This window comes from Staurois parvus, unplaced genomic scaffold (assembly GCF_062004578.1).
Source record: "Staurois parvus isolate SC_StPar_1 unplaced genomic scaffold, SC_StPar_1.0 ptg000362l, whole genome shotgun sequence".
Lineage (NCBI taxonomy): Eukaryota > Metazoa > Chordata > Amphibia > Anura > Ranidae > Staurois > Staurois parvus.
Genome location: NW_028318158.1, coordinates 11,888,910 through 11,904,535, shown reverse-complemented (window position 1 = coordinate 11,904,535; position 15,626 = coordinate 11,888,910). Strand labels below are relative to the sequence as shown.

Below are 15,626 nucleotides of genomic sequence, written 5' to 3'. Positions count from 1 at the left end.
CTGTAACCCTAACATAACATTAACCATAACACTATCTCTTTGTAACCACAATAATAAAAATCTCAGTCTGACCCTTCCTCTAATTCTAACTCTAAACCAGTGGTCTCCAAACTGTGGCCCAGGGGTGGGATGTGGCCCTTTCCTTGCTTTTATCCGACCCTCTGGGCATTATTTCCCCATTGTCAGCAACAGTTCCTACCACTGACACCGACAATGGAGCACTATTCCACCCACTGACACCAATGATGGGGCACTATTCCATTGATACCAATGATGGAGCACTATTCTTCCCATTGATAGCAATGATGGGGCACTATTCTTCCCATTGATACCAATAATGGGGCATGTTTTTTTCCCCACTGATGCCAGGACATTTTCTTCCCCATTGGCCATAGTCCAGCTACCCTAAAGTTTGAAGCGTAGGAAACTGGCCCTTTGTTTAGAAAGTTTGGAGGCCCCTTCTCTAAACTAACAGTAATCTTCTATGCAAGCCTAATACTAGCTCTGACACTGACCCTTGTAACCATAACAGTAACACTTACCCTAACACTAATCCTCCTACTCTGATGACCCTTCTTGTAACCCTGACACTAACCATCTCTGTTGTAACATTACTCTAATCCTTAATCTATCTCTCTCTGGAAACCCTACACTTACCCTGATTGCGATCCAGGCATTTGTTCCTGGTGCATACTGTCTTAAACATATAAAACAAATTTGAAATATAAACATATTGCTGACTATTGCTGATTTCCTTCAAAAGACTATGTGCATTAATGCTAGAATAGGTCGTCCATCTTCCAAAATTCGAACATAATATAATAGAATAACACAGACTAGAACAGAGTGTAAAAGAATAGAAGAAAAATAAAGGAATAGGACAGAATAGAATCAAAAATAGAATATATCTGAATAGAATAGAATCAAACAGAAAGAAAATAACTGTCTTCGGAAATTAAAATTTAAAAAACAACCGAACAGAATAGAATAAAATAGAAAATAAAAGAACAGAATAAAATAGAATAGAAAATAAAAGGAATAGAATAGAAAAATAGATTAGACTAGAATAGGGTAAAACAGAACAGAATAGAATAAAATAGAATATAAAATAAAGGAATAAAATAGAAAAGAAAAGAATATGACACAATAGAAAAGAGAAAAATAGAATAGAAAAAAATGGAACAGATAGATACAATAGAAAAAAAAGAGAAAATAAAAGAATAGAATAATATAGAATATAAAATAAAGGGATAGACTAGAACATAATAGAGTAGAAAAGAAAAGGAAAGGAAAGAAAAGAATATAAATAAATAGGTTAGAATAGAAAATAATAGAATAAAATAGAAAGAATATAACCATTTTCCAAAATTCCAATTTGAATAGAATATAACCAGCTATTCTTAACAATGAATTCGGACTGATTCGATATTTTCAGTTCGAATTTGATTAGAATACTTTGAATCCATTGAAAAAATTCAAATCGAGTCAAAAACTAATACAAACAAAAACACAATGAACCAAATTTAGTTACAAATACAATTAAATTAGTAACTTAACGAATCGATCCAAAATAAATAAAATTCATTTCTACGTCAGTCTGCACCTAAATGCTGAAGCCTCACACGCCTGAGCTAAGTGCAGAGTGTGTATGGGGCCTTTATTGTCCTTTTTTGCCTAATGTTCTTACCTCTCTAAAAATGGTCTATTTAACTAATAAAAGTGTTACACTACCATACTTACCAACATTATGGTTGTGGATCCTGGGACACTGTTAGCCCACAGTCCGCATTTCAGGTATACGCTTTCTGCGTGGGTACGCCCAGATCATGCCCATTTTTAGAGCTGTTCCCACCCTGCCTTTAGACCCTGCCTAAATATGCAGAGACCACATACGCACAGCCCACACTCTTCGCAATTAATGTTTTTTTTTAAATTATTGCAAATAAGGTTGATGCTGTGATCCCGGGACATAAGTTGGATAAAATGCTTTAGATATGGCAATATGCCCTATTTGCCAAGACAGCTGGCACCTATGTACCACCCTAAACATTTCATCCAACCTCTAAATAATTACATGTATTATTCTAAAAAGTCACTTCAAATAAAGGAAGAGTAGTAATGAAAAAACATTTGTGGATTTAACCAATCATTCTTTGCATAATAATGCTACATGGTTCACATAACTGGAGTTTTTTCCATTTTATGCTAAAAGTTGTCTTTTGGGAAGCATACATACACTTTAAAGTATTATTACTTACAGTATACCAGTCTCTACCTAAAATGGGAAAAATTACTTAGGAAGGGAAAAAATTACTTAGGATGGGAAACAAAACGGTTTTGCCTATAAGACAGTTACTTGGGTTTATCCTGAGGGTTGAGGGTGTGCAAAAACATACCGGCTCCACTCTATACCCTGCAGTCCTAAGTATAGGCCTTGAGTGCTATGTGATGAATGCACAAAGCAGTACATTTCTGAATATTAGCAGATCAACTTTCTTACTGAATTAATTTTAACTTGCCTCAAGCCACATAACTCCTGCTTTACCCATTCACAGTGCCTGTATGAGATATGTGAAATATTAATTGTACTGAACAACAAAGCCAAGATGACTGCTAAAATAGGCAATTTTCCTTATCTGCTTCCCCTAGAACAGCACTGCGATAAGCAATACACCAAGTTGACTTTAATTTCAGCGGGAGGAAATAATCATGTACATTTACTGGCGATAAGCCAACCTTTTCTGTCTGTGCTTTGAATACCTTCTATTCCCAAAGGCGGTATTATCAACCTAAGAAAGATAATACAAATGGCTGGGCCTGTCCAATCAATAGGTACATTTAAATTAATCCAGGGAAACTAATCAGAACACAGAAAGTGTGACATGAGTTTAAACATATATACATACACTGTACATAGTATATGTCATTATAAAAATTAGAATTATCCAAAACAGTGTTTCTCAACCTTTTATCAGTCAAGGCACCCTTTAAAAAGGTATGAACAATCTTGAGGCACCCTTTACAATTATGGACTGTCTCAAGACACCTCCTTCTAAAATGTAAAAAACTATTCTAATAGTTTTACCTATTGCAGCAACACCCACACATGAAGGACACACAATGTTAGAAAGGATTTATTTGTCCAAAGCAAATACACTTTTGCGCACTGATACTGTATAGTATTTCAAGGTTTCTTTTCTCTCTCAATTTTCTCTATCACTCAGCTAATTTCACCCCATTACTGACAGAGAGGGGCAGGGGAGGGTCAAATAAGGATCCTGTGCAGGCGACCGACACCCTCCACATCAACTGAACATTGGTTTTTAGGATGCCGGCACCTAGAAAGTTGTAATAGTGCACAATTAAAACCTGTGGCTTTGTGTAACTAAAAGGCAAGCTTGATCCACCCCCTGGCTTGTTTTAAATTTTTGGTCATTTTTCCAAGGCACTCCTGAAAAAACTTCAAGGCACCCCAGGGTGCCTGAGCAACCTGGTTGAAATACGTTGGTCTAAAACATACTGTACATAAATTTTTTATTAAAATTCTACATTTATTAAAATGGCTACCAAGGCTATTTGTTTTATAATGATTATTAAGCAGCTTAGCAGAATGTTACTATCTGCCATTCCCTGCATTGTTGGACAGTGTAGGGAGGAATGGAGAGGAAGAAGGTCCTTGATTGTTTGCCATCACAGCTTGGACAAGCCTATAGCCGGGGGGAAAAGATGGTCTTGGATTAGCCGCATGCCAAGACTGAATTTAGAACTATCCCACCACTTGTGGTTGCAGGGAAAGAACATCCAGAAACAGGGACTGGCGGTGGGAGTCCATGTGTGAGCCTGGAGAGTGGGATGAGCAAGAGGTGAATGTGTTGGAATTGTGGACTTTGCTGCCAAAGTGCAGCTGAGATTTGGTGAGAGACTACAGTTGAAAGCCGATAAGAGACTGAAGCTAAGATCCAGTGAGAGTCGGCAACTGTTCCTGACCTTCCATGATGAGGTCCATCTGTTGATGCTACAGAACATTGGCTTGAGAGGAATAAGACCTTTTGCTGGCCACTGAAGGACTGCCTGAGAACTAGGGACCAACTTTTTATGAGCTCTTGGCCATCTCAGTCTGTCTTATTTCATTTGAGTGACCTCTGTGAAGATCAAGGCCCTAACGCCAGCAGGACTGGGTTATAGATTTTGTCCCACTGGCCAGTATACAGAGTACACAGGCCCTTTTGGTCATATATAGGCCATCTTTATGGCAATTGTATTGTTGCAAGAAACTGACATTCCATTTGTTTGCTTAACCAGTCTCTTTCAACAGGCCAGGAGACCGGTTTCTTTAAACCAAAGACACTATCATAGAGAAGACAAAGGCACAATATAAACAAAAACAATAACATTGGGTGCTCACCCTTAAAATAACAAATACATAAATACAATAGTGAGCATAAAGTTCAAATAGTTATACATAAAGTCCCCATCCACCAAATTCTTGTATGTAAACGGAGTGACCAAATCTTCTTAATATTCCAGCAGTGTTCCACCAACTTGCTCAGCTGAATTGTGCACTCACCAGATATCTTCCAGCCTCTTCCAGTATTACTAATTGTTCTCAAAGAGAAGCCAGAAAGGAAATGTATATAGTATAGGTTGTATATAAAACTGTATACAGTATATGCACTCACATGGATCTGGTGCCAAGAGAGCTTCCTGAGGACGTGCATTGCGCAAAATGCATTGAGGCTGAGCCTCATACATCATTTCCGGTCCCCCCCTGTTACGTCACTTCTGATTGCTGGAACGCACGCTGGCTGCAAGACTAGCGGGGGTGTGGGGAGAGGTTCCCTCTGGTGGGCTGTACATGGTGGTGCCCCTCTTGGCACCACATGCATTTGAGTACATATAATGTATATGGTTTTATTGTGTTTCTTGGATTAACATACTACAGCATATACATTTCCTTTCTGGCTTCTCTCTGAGAACAATTAGTAATACTGGAAGAGGCTTATTAATGAATGCTTGTGAGAACACTTTTTTGGAGATTCCGCATGAGAAGTAAACGTCTAATTGGGGCTGATTAGAGGATCTATCATCCAAGGCACACTGACCACTTGTTGGTCGAGGATATCTGCTGAGTGCAAAATTCAGCTGAGCACGTTAGTGGAACACTACTGGAATATTCATTTCTGAGTTTACACACAAGAATATGGTGGATGGGGACTTTTCTATTTAATACTATTTGAACTCTATGATCACTATTGTATTTATTTATTTATTATGTTAAGGGTGACCGCCCACTGTTATTGTTTTTGTTCATATTTGGAATGTCACGGTGCATTTAAAGGGGCAGCCGCCTAGGAAATCATTGGTATGATATTGAGATAGTCACTATATGGGATGGCGCGTTCTTGTCAATAGTTTAAAGGCACAATATAACTGAAGTATATGCAGGTGATCTCTGCTCTCGTTGGATGGATATCCCATCCATTCCTTGAGTTAAGTTACATTATCAATGACCTTGCATGGTACAAAGATCTAAAAGGGGTCGGACACGTCTCAGGGTTTAGACAGTATGTATCTCCCAGACATATCTAGAAACGGGGAACCACCCACGATGAAGGGGACAAGGAAGGGGCATATCGAATCCAAAAGAGGAAAAGTAAAAAAGAATAAAGAAATGAGGAGAGAGAGACAAAAGATAAGGGAAGACTCAAGACTGAGACCCTGCTGGACATCCGCAGCAGTGACCCTGGATTCAAAGTGAGTATCACACAAAAGGCTGGATTTTGGAGGAGGTAGAGAAGTCGATCCAAGTAAACCATATTTGTACAACCTGTGGGTATTGCTCATAAAGACTAGCCGCTAGTTCTTCCATTCAAATGATATTATTGAGTTCCTCAATCCATACCCTAACAGAAGGGATGGCCATGGATTTCCAGTGTCTAAGGATGAGTGCCCATGCTGCCGCGATGAAGAAATGGAAGACACCCTTCTTGAACTGTGCTATAGACCCAGGAATGAGCCGAAAGCAATGCCTGAGCGCTAGGTTTATTATTAGCATTGTATTCACACGCAATGCCTAACTACACATAATGGCATTATCTTTCTTCCCTTAGCACAGGTGCTCTTTAAATGTCATCATCTTTTAGATATGGTAAATGGAGAGATTTTTGCCTGGTGTTTAAAGCTCCTTTAAAGCTCATTTTAAACACAAATTCTAAATCTCTGTCATTTTGTCCCCAGCAGTGAGCCTTGTCTATTGTTTATAAAGTAATTAGAAAGCTTTTAGTTGAAAGAAAAAACAAAAAAAAGATGCTGCGCTGTTCATTGCTCGATCCATTTGATGTTTTCGTTCAGTGCTTCGCAGAGCACACATCAGATGGTGGTGCGTATTTGTCGGCCCTCCAGGATGCAGCAATGAGACAGGGAGCTGAAATGGACCATCTGCTTTGATGGGTCGGTGAGCTGTCAAGTGACGTCATTCCTCCACACATCACAAAATGAAGAGGACGCAGGTTACTGGATGGGCAAGATTTACATTATTCTATTTGTGGCTGATGGAATATTGTCAGGCCCACAGGGGGTTATATTTTTACATGCTTTCAGGGAAACATATGTCGGGTATTATAGTCTTGCTGTTATTTCTAATCCCCAGGAAATAATAGGACTGTGCAGTTCTGATTAAGAATTTAGTTTTGGCAGACGTCATTAAAATTAGATTTTGCCTAAATACTACAGCAGTCCGGCTTTCAGTTGCCCTTCCTTGCCCCCCCCCCATTCGACATTTTCACATTTTCCCCTATGACCATAAATCATTGTGACTGCAATATTAATGAACTTGGCATTAAACAAAGGAGGATACATTATATACACTGTATACATACAATATATTCTGTATACATATAGTATTGGCAACACCAATAAATACTATCAGATTAAATTTTAATATTTTTTGGTTATCACATTACAGTAGTGCACCCTTTCTCAATCTTTTTACCATAGGAGAACTCTTGCAATCATTTTCAGGTCTCAGGAAAGCCCTGCTAAAAATGATTGTATCTACAATTCATGATACATTGGAATCAGTAAATGGTAGATATAATAATAAATAAAAAGCAAGTGCTCATATTACACACTGAGCAGCTCTTTGCTTGCCTTGGAGCTTGGAGCACCATTCCTCCCATTCATACAAAGCACTATTCCTCCTACTGACACCAACTTTGAGGCACTATGCTTTCAACTGACACCAATAGTGAGGCATAATTTCTCTCACTCCTACTATTTAATGGTGGGGCACTATTCCTTTAACTGAAACCAACCATGGGACAATAATCTTTCCACTGACACCAATGATGGGGCACTATTTTACCTTTTTTTTTTACTACCACTGGTCACTTGCTCCCTGGGACACTTTCTACCCCCACCAGCCATAGTTCAGCCCCCTTAAAGTATAAAGGACAATGAACTGGCCCTTTATTTAGAATGTGTGGAGACTGTTGGTTTAGCGTTGTATTGTCAAATTGTAACATATTGCATATGGTGACCTTTAAGCTACATTCCCACTGGCAATTTAGGCAGAAGCAGGAATATTCTGATTGGGTTCACCTATTTCCCAACTTTAACTTTTCTATGTAAACAGCCTCTAATTCTTTAGTAAATCAACCCCTATGTATACCTGGGCTAAAGCAATCCAAGATTTCCCCAATCCAAGAAAAATCTTACATTGATTTTATACATAATTCAACTTAATCCTTCTATCCATCGGCAGCACACTCATCACTATTGCATCTAAGTCTGTAATTGTATACCGCACATAATTGGTCCGATTACTTACTTTGCCAAAATAAGATGCGAAAACAACACAAGCTCCACTGCATTTCATTAACAGAGCGGGAAGAAATTTATGGCACACGGGGGACACATAAATTTGACTCACATTTTATTATATTTCGGTCTGCTTGGATGTAAATATTACATAATTTCCCAAGCAGAACTCCTTGAATTGTTCCTGGATTACAAACCCAGCGGGGGTTGGCGAACTTGTAATTCATGCTTAAAATATATACATTTTTCATCAACTGCTTATTTAAGTGTAAAAATCTGTCTTTTAGTCTGAAATCGATGCCGTAAAATTTCTTAATTTTACAATGCCGTTGAACAGCTGGTCTCTAGCCACAAACAAGTAGCAAGCTTGAAGTTTTTGCAAGCATACGATCAGGTGTCAGCAACCTTATCCACATTAGGTGTCAATTTACAGACATTAGATAACTAAGTGAGCAATAGAGCGCCCTGGATCTCAGATCATCCCCAGTCCCGGCACCCTCAGTCCTCAGACCAGGCCCCAATTCCTGCACCAACAGAAACATGAAAGTATTACATTCATGCATGTGTTGCTTATGATTCCACTAGAAGGAGGAAAACGTAGAAGTGGGATTCTTCCTATAATGATGTCCAGCTCCAGGTGGGCCTACAATGGTACTGAGAGAATGCTTGGCACTTGAGCATCAATGAAGTCAGATGTGTCTCCCTGAAATGACAATGAGATGAGTGGGCTGCTGACACAGAGGGGCAGGAAAGGCTTTGTAATTGACTGCTTACATTAGTAGGGAACAAGTGGATTTTTTCAGAATCATAAAGGTTATTATTTTACAATAATAAATTATAAAATGAGATGCAGCCCCCTCGCAATAAAATACATCACATAACTCACATAAAACACTATCTTCAACAAAACCACACATACATACAATACAATACAATTAGAGATGAGCGAAGAAATGAAAAATTCGATTCGACTGATTCGGCGAATTCGTGGACAATATTCGATTCGAGTCGAATAAATTCGCTGTGAATTTAACTTAAAAAAGGGTGTTTCTAGGCTTCAGAGAGACTTAATATTAGTGCAGAACACTGTACCTTTAATTTAAATGCCCTTGGAGTCTGCTGGGGAAGAGAAATAATACTGTCTGTCAGTATGACATGCAGATGAGTGCCATCGATCTTAGAATCACTGCACACTTCACTCCTTTGGCCAGTCACGGGGCCAAAACCAGTGTTTGGAGCCACAGTGTGGCGGTGGAGGCAGCAGCAATGGGAGGCCATACAGCAACCTATGACAAAATGGAAACCAGCAGGAGCGTGAGGAGACCTGAAAGTGGCACATGGCAGAGTGGGAGCAATGGGAGGCGGTACAGGGACCCAGGTCACACTATGGGCCCAGCAGCAGCGTGACCAGGCGGTACGGGGGCCCATGGCCGATATGGGGCTTGGTGGCACCTATGGAAGGCCTGTAATCTGCCAGCAACCTATGACAAAATGGACAACCGCAGGAGTGTGAGGAGATTTCAAAGTGGCACATGGCAGAGTGGAAGCAATGGGAGGCCGTACAGGGACCCAGGTCACACTGTGGGACCAGCATCAGCGTGAACAGGCGGTACGGGGGCCCATGGCCGATTTGACCTCATTCATCCCATAGTCCTGCCGACTCACGAATAGCGTGGCCTCCTCAAAGGGCCTGAGCAAGCGCAGGTGTCACACATGAGCTGACAATGGCTGACATCTAAGTTACACAGGGAGTACCTTTATCCGCTTTTAACATCAGGAAATCTGTGATGGCCTTTAGCTGTTCGTAAAGGCGGTCTAACATATGTAGGGTTGAATTACACCTTGTTGCAACGTCACAGCATGAGGAGTCGGTACGGGGGCCCATGGCAGATTACATGTCTGGCAGCAGCAATGGGAGGCCCGTAATCTGCCAGCACCCTATGTCAAAAAATTTAACACACCAGCAGTGTGAAGAGACCTGAAAGTGGCACATGGCAGCAGAGTGTGGCGATGGAGACAGCAGCAATGGGAGGCCGTACAGGGACCCATGAGAGACTCTGGACTTGGCAGCAGCATGAGGAGGCGGTATATAGGGGCCCATGGCAGATTAGGGGCCTGGCAGCAGCTATGTGAGGCCCGTAATCTGCCTGCACCCTATGTCAAAAAATTTAACACACCAGTAGTGTGAAGAGACCTGAAAGTGGCACATGGCAGCAGAGTGTGGCGATGGAGACAGCAGCAATGGGAGGCCATACAGGGACCCATGACAGACTCTGGACTTGGCAGCAGCATGAGGAGGCGGTATATAGGGGCCCATGGCAGATTAGGGGCCTGGCAGCAGCTATGTGAGGCCCGTAATCTGCCTGCACCCTATGTCAAAAAATTTAACACACCAGCAGTGTGAAGAGACCTGAAAGTGGCACATGGCAGCAGAGTGTGGCGATGGAGACAGCAGCAATGGGAGGCCGTACAGGGACCCATGAGAGACTCTAGACTTGGCAGCAGCATGAGGAGGCGGTATATAGGGGCCCATGGCAGATTAGGGGCCTGGCAGCAGCTATGTGAGGCCCGTAATCTGCCTGCACCCTATGTCAAAAAATTTAACACACCAGCAGTGTGAAGAGACCTGAAAGTGGCACATGGCAGCAGAGTGTGGCGATGGAGACAGCAGCAATGGGAGGCCATACAGGGACCCATGACAGACTCTGGACTTGGCAGCAGCATGAGGAGGCGGTATATAGGGGCCCATGGCAGATTAGGGGCCTGGCAGCAGCTATGTGAGGCCCGTAATCTGCCTGCACCCTATGTCAAAAAATTTAACACACCAGCAGTGTGAAGAGACCTGAAAGTGGCACATGGCAGCAGAGTGTGGCGATGGAGACAGCAGCAATGGGAGGCCGTACAGGGACCCATGACAGACTCTGGACTTGGCAGCAGCATGAGGAGGCGGTATATAGGGGCCCATGGCAGATTAGGGGCCTGGCAGCAGCTATGTGAGGCCCGTAATCTGCCTGCACCCTATGTCAAAAAATTTAACACACCAGCAGTGTGAAGAGACCTGAAAGTGGCACATGGCAGCAGAGTGTGGCGATGGAGACAGCAGCAATGGGAGGCCGTACAGGGACCCATGAGAGACTCTAGACTTGGCAGCAGCATGAGGAGGCGGTATATAGGGGCCCATGGCAGATTAGGGGCCTGGCAGCAGCTATGTGAGGCCCGTAATCTGCCTGCACCCTATGTCAAAAAATTAAACACACCAGCAGTGTGAAGAGACCTGAAAGTGGCACATGGCAGCAGAGTGTGGCGATGGAGACAGCAGCAATGGGAGGCCGTACAGGGACCCATGACAGACTCTGGACTTGGCAGCAGCATGAGGAGGCGGTATATAGGGGCCCATGGCAGATTAGGGGCCTGGCAGCAGCTATGTGAGGCCCGTAATCTGCCTGCACCCTATGTCAAAAAATTAAACACACCAGCAGTGTGAAGAGACCTGAAAGTGGCACATGGCAGCAGAGTGTGGCGATGGAGACAGCAGCAATGGGAGGCCGTACAGGGACCCATGACAGACTCTGGACTTGGCAGCAGCATGAGGAGGCGGTATATAGGGGCCCATGGCAGATTAGGGGCCTGGCAGCAGCTATGTGAGGCCCGTAATCTGCCTGCACCCTATGTCAAAAAATTTAACACACCAGCAGTGTGAAGAGACCTGAAAGTGGCACATGGCAGAGTGTGGCGATGGAGACAGCAGCAATGGGAGGCCGTACAGGGACCCATGAGAGACTCTAGACTTGGCAGCAGCATGAGGAGGCGGTATATAGGGGCCCATGGCAGATTAGGGGCCTGGCAGCAGCTATGTGAGGCCCGTAATCTGCCTGCACCCTATGTCAAAAAATTTAACACACCAGCAGTGTGAAGAGACCTGAAAGTGGCACATGGCAGCAGAGTGTGGCGATGGAGACAGCAGCAATGGGAGGCCGTACAGGGACCCATGAGAGACTCTAGACTTGGCAGCAGCATGAGGAGGCGGTATATAGGGGCCCATGGCAGATTAGGGGCCTGGCAGCAGCTATGTGAGGCCCGTAATCTGCCTGCACCCTATGTCAAAAAATTTAACACACCAGCAGTGTGAAGAGACCTGAAAGTGGCACATGGCAGCAGAGTGTGGCGATGGAGACAGCAGCAATGGGAGGCCGTACAGGGACCCATGACAGACTCTGGACTTGGCAGCAGCATGAGGAGGCGGTATATAGGGGCCTATGGCAGATTAGGGGCCTGGCAGCAGCTATGGGAGGCCCGTAATCTGCCAGCACCCTATGTCAAAAAATTAAACACACCAGCAGTGTGAGGAGACCTGAAAGTGGCACATGGCAGAGTGTGGCGATGGAGACAGCAGCAATGGGAGGCCGTACAGGGACCCATGAGAAACTCTGGACCTAGCAGCAGCATGAGGAGGCGGTATATAGGGGCCTATGGCAGATTAGGGGCCTGGCAGCAGCTATGGGAGGCCCGTAATCTGCCAGCACCCTATGTCAAAAAATTCTACACACCAGCAGTGTGAGGAGACCTGAAAGTGGCACATGGCAGCAGAGTGTGGCGATGGAGACAGCAGCAATGGGAGGCCGTACAGGGACCCATGACAGACTCTGGACTTGGCAGCAGCATGAGGAGGCGGTATATAGGGGCCCATGGCAGATTAGGGGCCTGGCAGCAGCTATGTGAGGCCCGTAATCTGCCTGCACCCTATGTCAAAAAATTTAACACACCAGCAGTGTGAAGAGACCTGAAAGTGGCACATGGCAGCAGAGTGTGGCGATGGAGACAGCAGCAATGGGAGGCCGTACAGGGACCCATGACAGACTCTGGACTTGGCAGCAGCATGAGGAGGCGGTATATAGGGGCCCATGGCAGATTAGGGGCCTGGCAGCAGCTATGTGAGGCCCGTAATCTGCCTGCACCCTATGTCAAAAAATTTAACACACCAGCAGTGTGAAGAGACCTGAAAGTGGCACATGGCAGCAGAGTGTGGCGATGGAGACAGCAGCAATGGGAGGCCGTACAGGGACCCATGAGAGACTCTAGACTTGGCAGCAGCATGAGGAGGCGGTATATAGGGGCCCATGGCAGATTAGGGGCCTGGCAGCAGCTATGTGAGGCCCGTAATCTGCCTGCACCCTATGTCAAAAAATTTAACACACCAGCAGTGTGAAGAGACCTGAAAGTGGCACATGGCAGCAGAGTGTGGCGATGGAGACAGCAGCAATGGGAGGCCGTACAGGGACCCATGACAGACTCTGGACTTGGCAGCAGCATGAGGAGGCGGTATATAGGGGCCCATGGCAGATTAGGGGCCTGGCAGCAGCTATGTGAGGCCCGTAATCTGCCTGCACCCTATGTCAAAAAATTTAACACACCAGCAGTGTGAAGAGACCTGAAAGTGGCACATGGCAGCAGAGTGTGGCGATGGAGACAGCAGCAATGGGAGGCCGTACAGGGACCCATGAGAGACTCTAGACTTGGCAGCAGCATGAGGAGGCGGTATATAGGGGCCCATGGCAGATTAGGGGCCTGGCAGCAGCTATGTGAGGCCCGTAATCTGCCTGCACCCTATGTCAAAAAATTTAACACACCAGCAGTGTGAAGAGACCTGAAAGTGGCACATGGCAGCAGAGTGTGGCGATGGAGACAGCAGCAATGGGAGGCCGTACAGGGACCCATGACAGACTCTGGACTTGGCAGCAGCATGAGGAGGCGGTATATAGGGGCCCATGGCAGATTAGGGGCCTGGCAGCAGCTATGGGAGGCCCGTAATCTGCCAGCACCCTATGTCAAAAAATTAAACACACCAGCAGTGTGAGGAGACCTGAAAGTGGCACATGGCAGAGTGTGGCGATGGAGACAGCAGCAATGGGAGGCCGTACAGGGACCCATGAGAAACTCTGGACCTAGCAGCAGCATGAGGAGGCGGTATATAGGGGCCTATGGCAGATTAGGGGCCTGGCAGCAGCTATGGGAGGCCCGTAATCTGCCAGCACCCTATGTCAAAAAATTCTACACACCAGCAGTGTGAGGAGACCTGAAAGTGGCACATGGCAGCAGAGTGTGGCGATGGAGACAGCAGCAATGGGAGGCCGTACAGGGACCCATGACAGACTCTGGACTTGGCAGCAGCATGAGGAGGCGGTATATAGGGGCCCATGGCAGATTAGGGGCCTGGCAGCAGCTATGTGAGGCCCGTAATCTGCCTGCACCCTATGTCAAAAAATTTAACACACCAGCAGTGTGAAGAGACCTGAAAGTGGCACATGGCAGCAGAGTGTGGCGATGGAGACAGCAGCAATGGGAGGCCGTACAGGGACCCATGACAGACTCTGGACTTGGCAGCAGCATGAGGAGGCGGTATATAGGGGCCCATGGCAGATTAGGGGCCTGGCAGCAGCTATGTGAGGCCCGTAATCTGCCTGCACCCTATGTCAAAAAATTTAACACACCAGCAGTGTGAAGAGACCTGAAAGTGGCACATGGCAGCAGAGTGTGGCGATGGAGACAGCAGCAATGGGAGGCCGTACAGGGACCCATGAGAGACTCTAGACTTGGCAGCAGCATGAGGAGGCGGTATATAGGGGCCCATGGCAGATTAGGGGCCTGGCAGCAGCTATGTGAGGCCCGTAATCTGCCTGCACCCTATGTCAAAAAATTAAACACACCAGCAGTGTGAAGAGACCTGAAAGTGGCACATGGCAGCAGAGTGTGGCGATGGAGACAGCAGCAATGGGAGGCCGTACAGGGACCCATGAGAGACTCTAGACTTGGCAGCAGCATGAGGAGGCGGTATATAGGGGCCCATGGCAGATTAGGGGCCTGGCAGCAGCTATGTGAGGCCCGTAATCTGCCTGCACCCTATGTCAAAAAATTTAACACACCAGCAGTGTGAAGAGACCTGAAAGTGGCACATGGCAGCAGAGTGTGGCGATGGAGACAGCAGCAATGGGAGGCCATACAGGGACCCATGACAGACTCTGGACTTGGCAGCAGCATGAGGAGGCGGTATATAGGGGCCCATGGCAGATTAGGGGCCTGGCAGCAGCTATGTGAGGCCCGTAATCTGCCTGCACCCTATGTCAAAAAATTTAACACACCAGCAGTGTGAAGAGACCTGAAAGTGGCACATGGCAGCAGAGTGTGGCGATGGAGACAGCAGCAATGGGAGGCCGTACAGGGACCCATGACAGACTCTGGACTTGGCAGCAGCATGAGGAGGCGGTATATAGGGGCCCATGGCAGATTAGGGGCCTGGCAGCAGCTATGTGAGGCCCGTAATCTGCCTGCACCCTATGTCAAAAAATTAAACACACCAGCAGTGTGAAGAGACCTGAAAGTGGCACATGGCAGCAGAGTGTGGCGATGGAGACAGCAGCAATGGGAGGCCATACAGGGACCCATGACAGACTCTGGACTTGGCAGCAGCATGAGGAGGCGGTATATAGGGGCCCATGGCAGATTAGGGGCCTGGCAGCAGCTATGTGAGGCCCGTAATCTGCCTGCACCCTATGTCAAAAAATTTAACACACCAGCAGTGTGAAGAGACCTGAAAGTGGCACATGGCAGCAGAGTGTGGCGATGGAGACAGCAGCAATGGGAGGCCGTACAGGGACCCATGAGAGACTCTGGACTTGGCAGCAGCATGAGGAGGCGGTATATAGGGGCCCATGGCAGATTAGGGGCCTGGCAGCAGCTATGTGAGGCCCGTAATCTGCCTGCACCCTATGTCAAAAAATTAAACACACCAGCAGTGTGAAGAGACCTGAAAG

General features: G+C 45.7%; 1 protein-coding gene across 1 annotated transcript in view; it reads right to left on the bottom strand.

Moving 5' to 3' along the window:
• GALNT14 (polypeptide N-acetylgalactosaminyltransferase 14) overlaps window positions 1-15,626 on the bottom strand; it is a 600,541-nt gene that overhangs the window by 184,632 nt on the left and 400,283 nt on the right. The gene's annotated exons all lie outside the window — the stretch shown is intronic.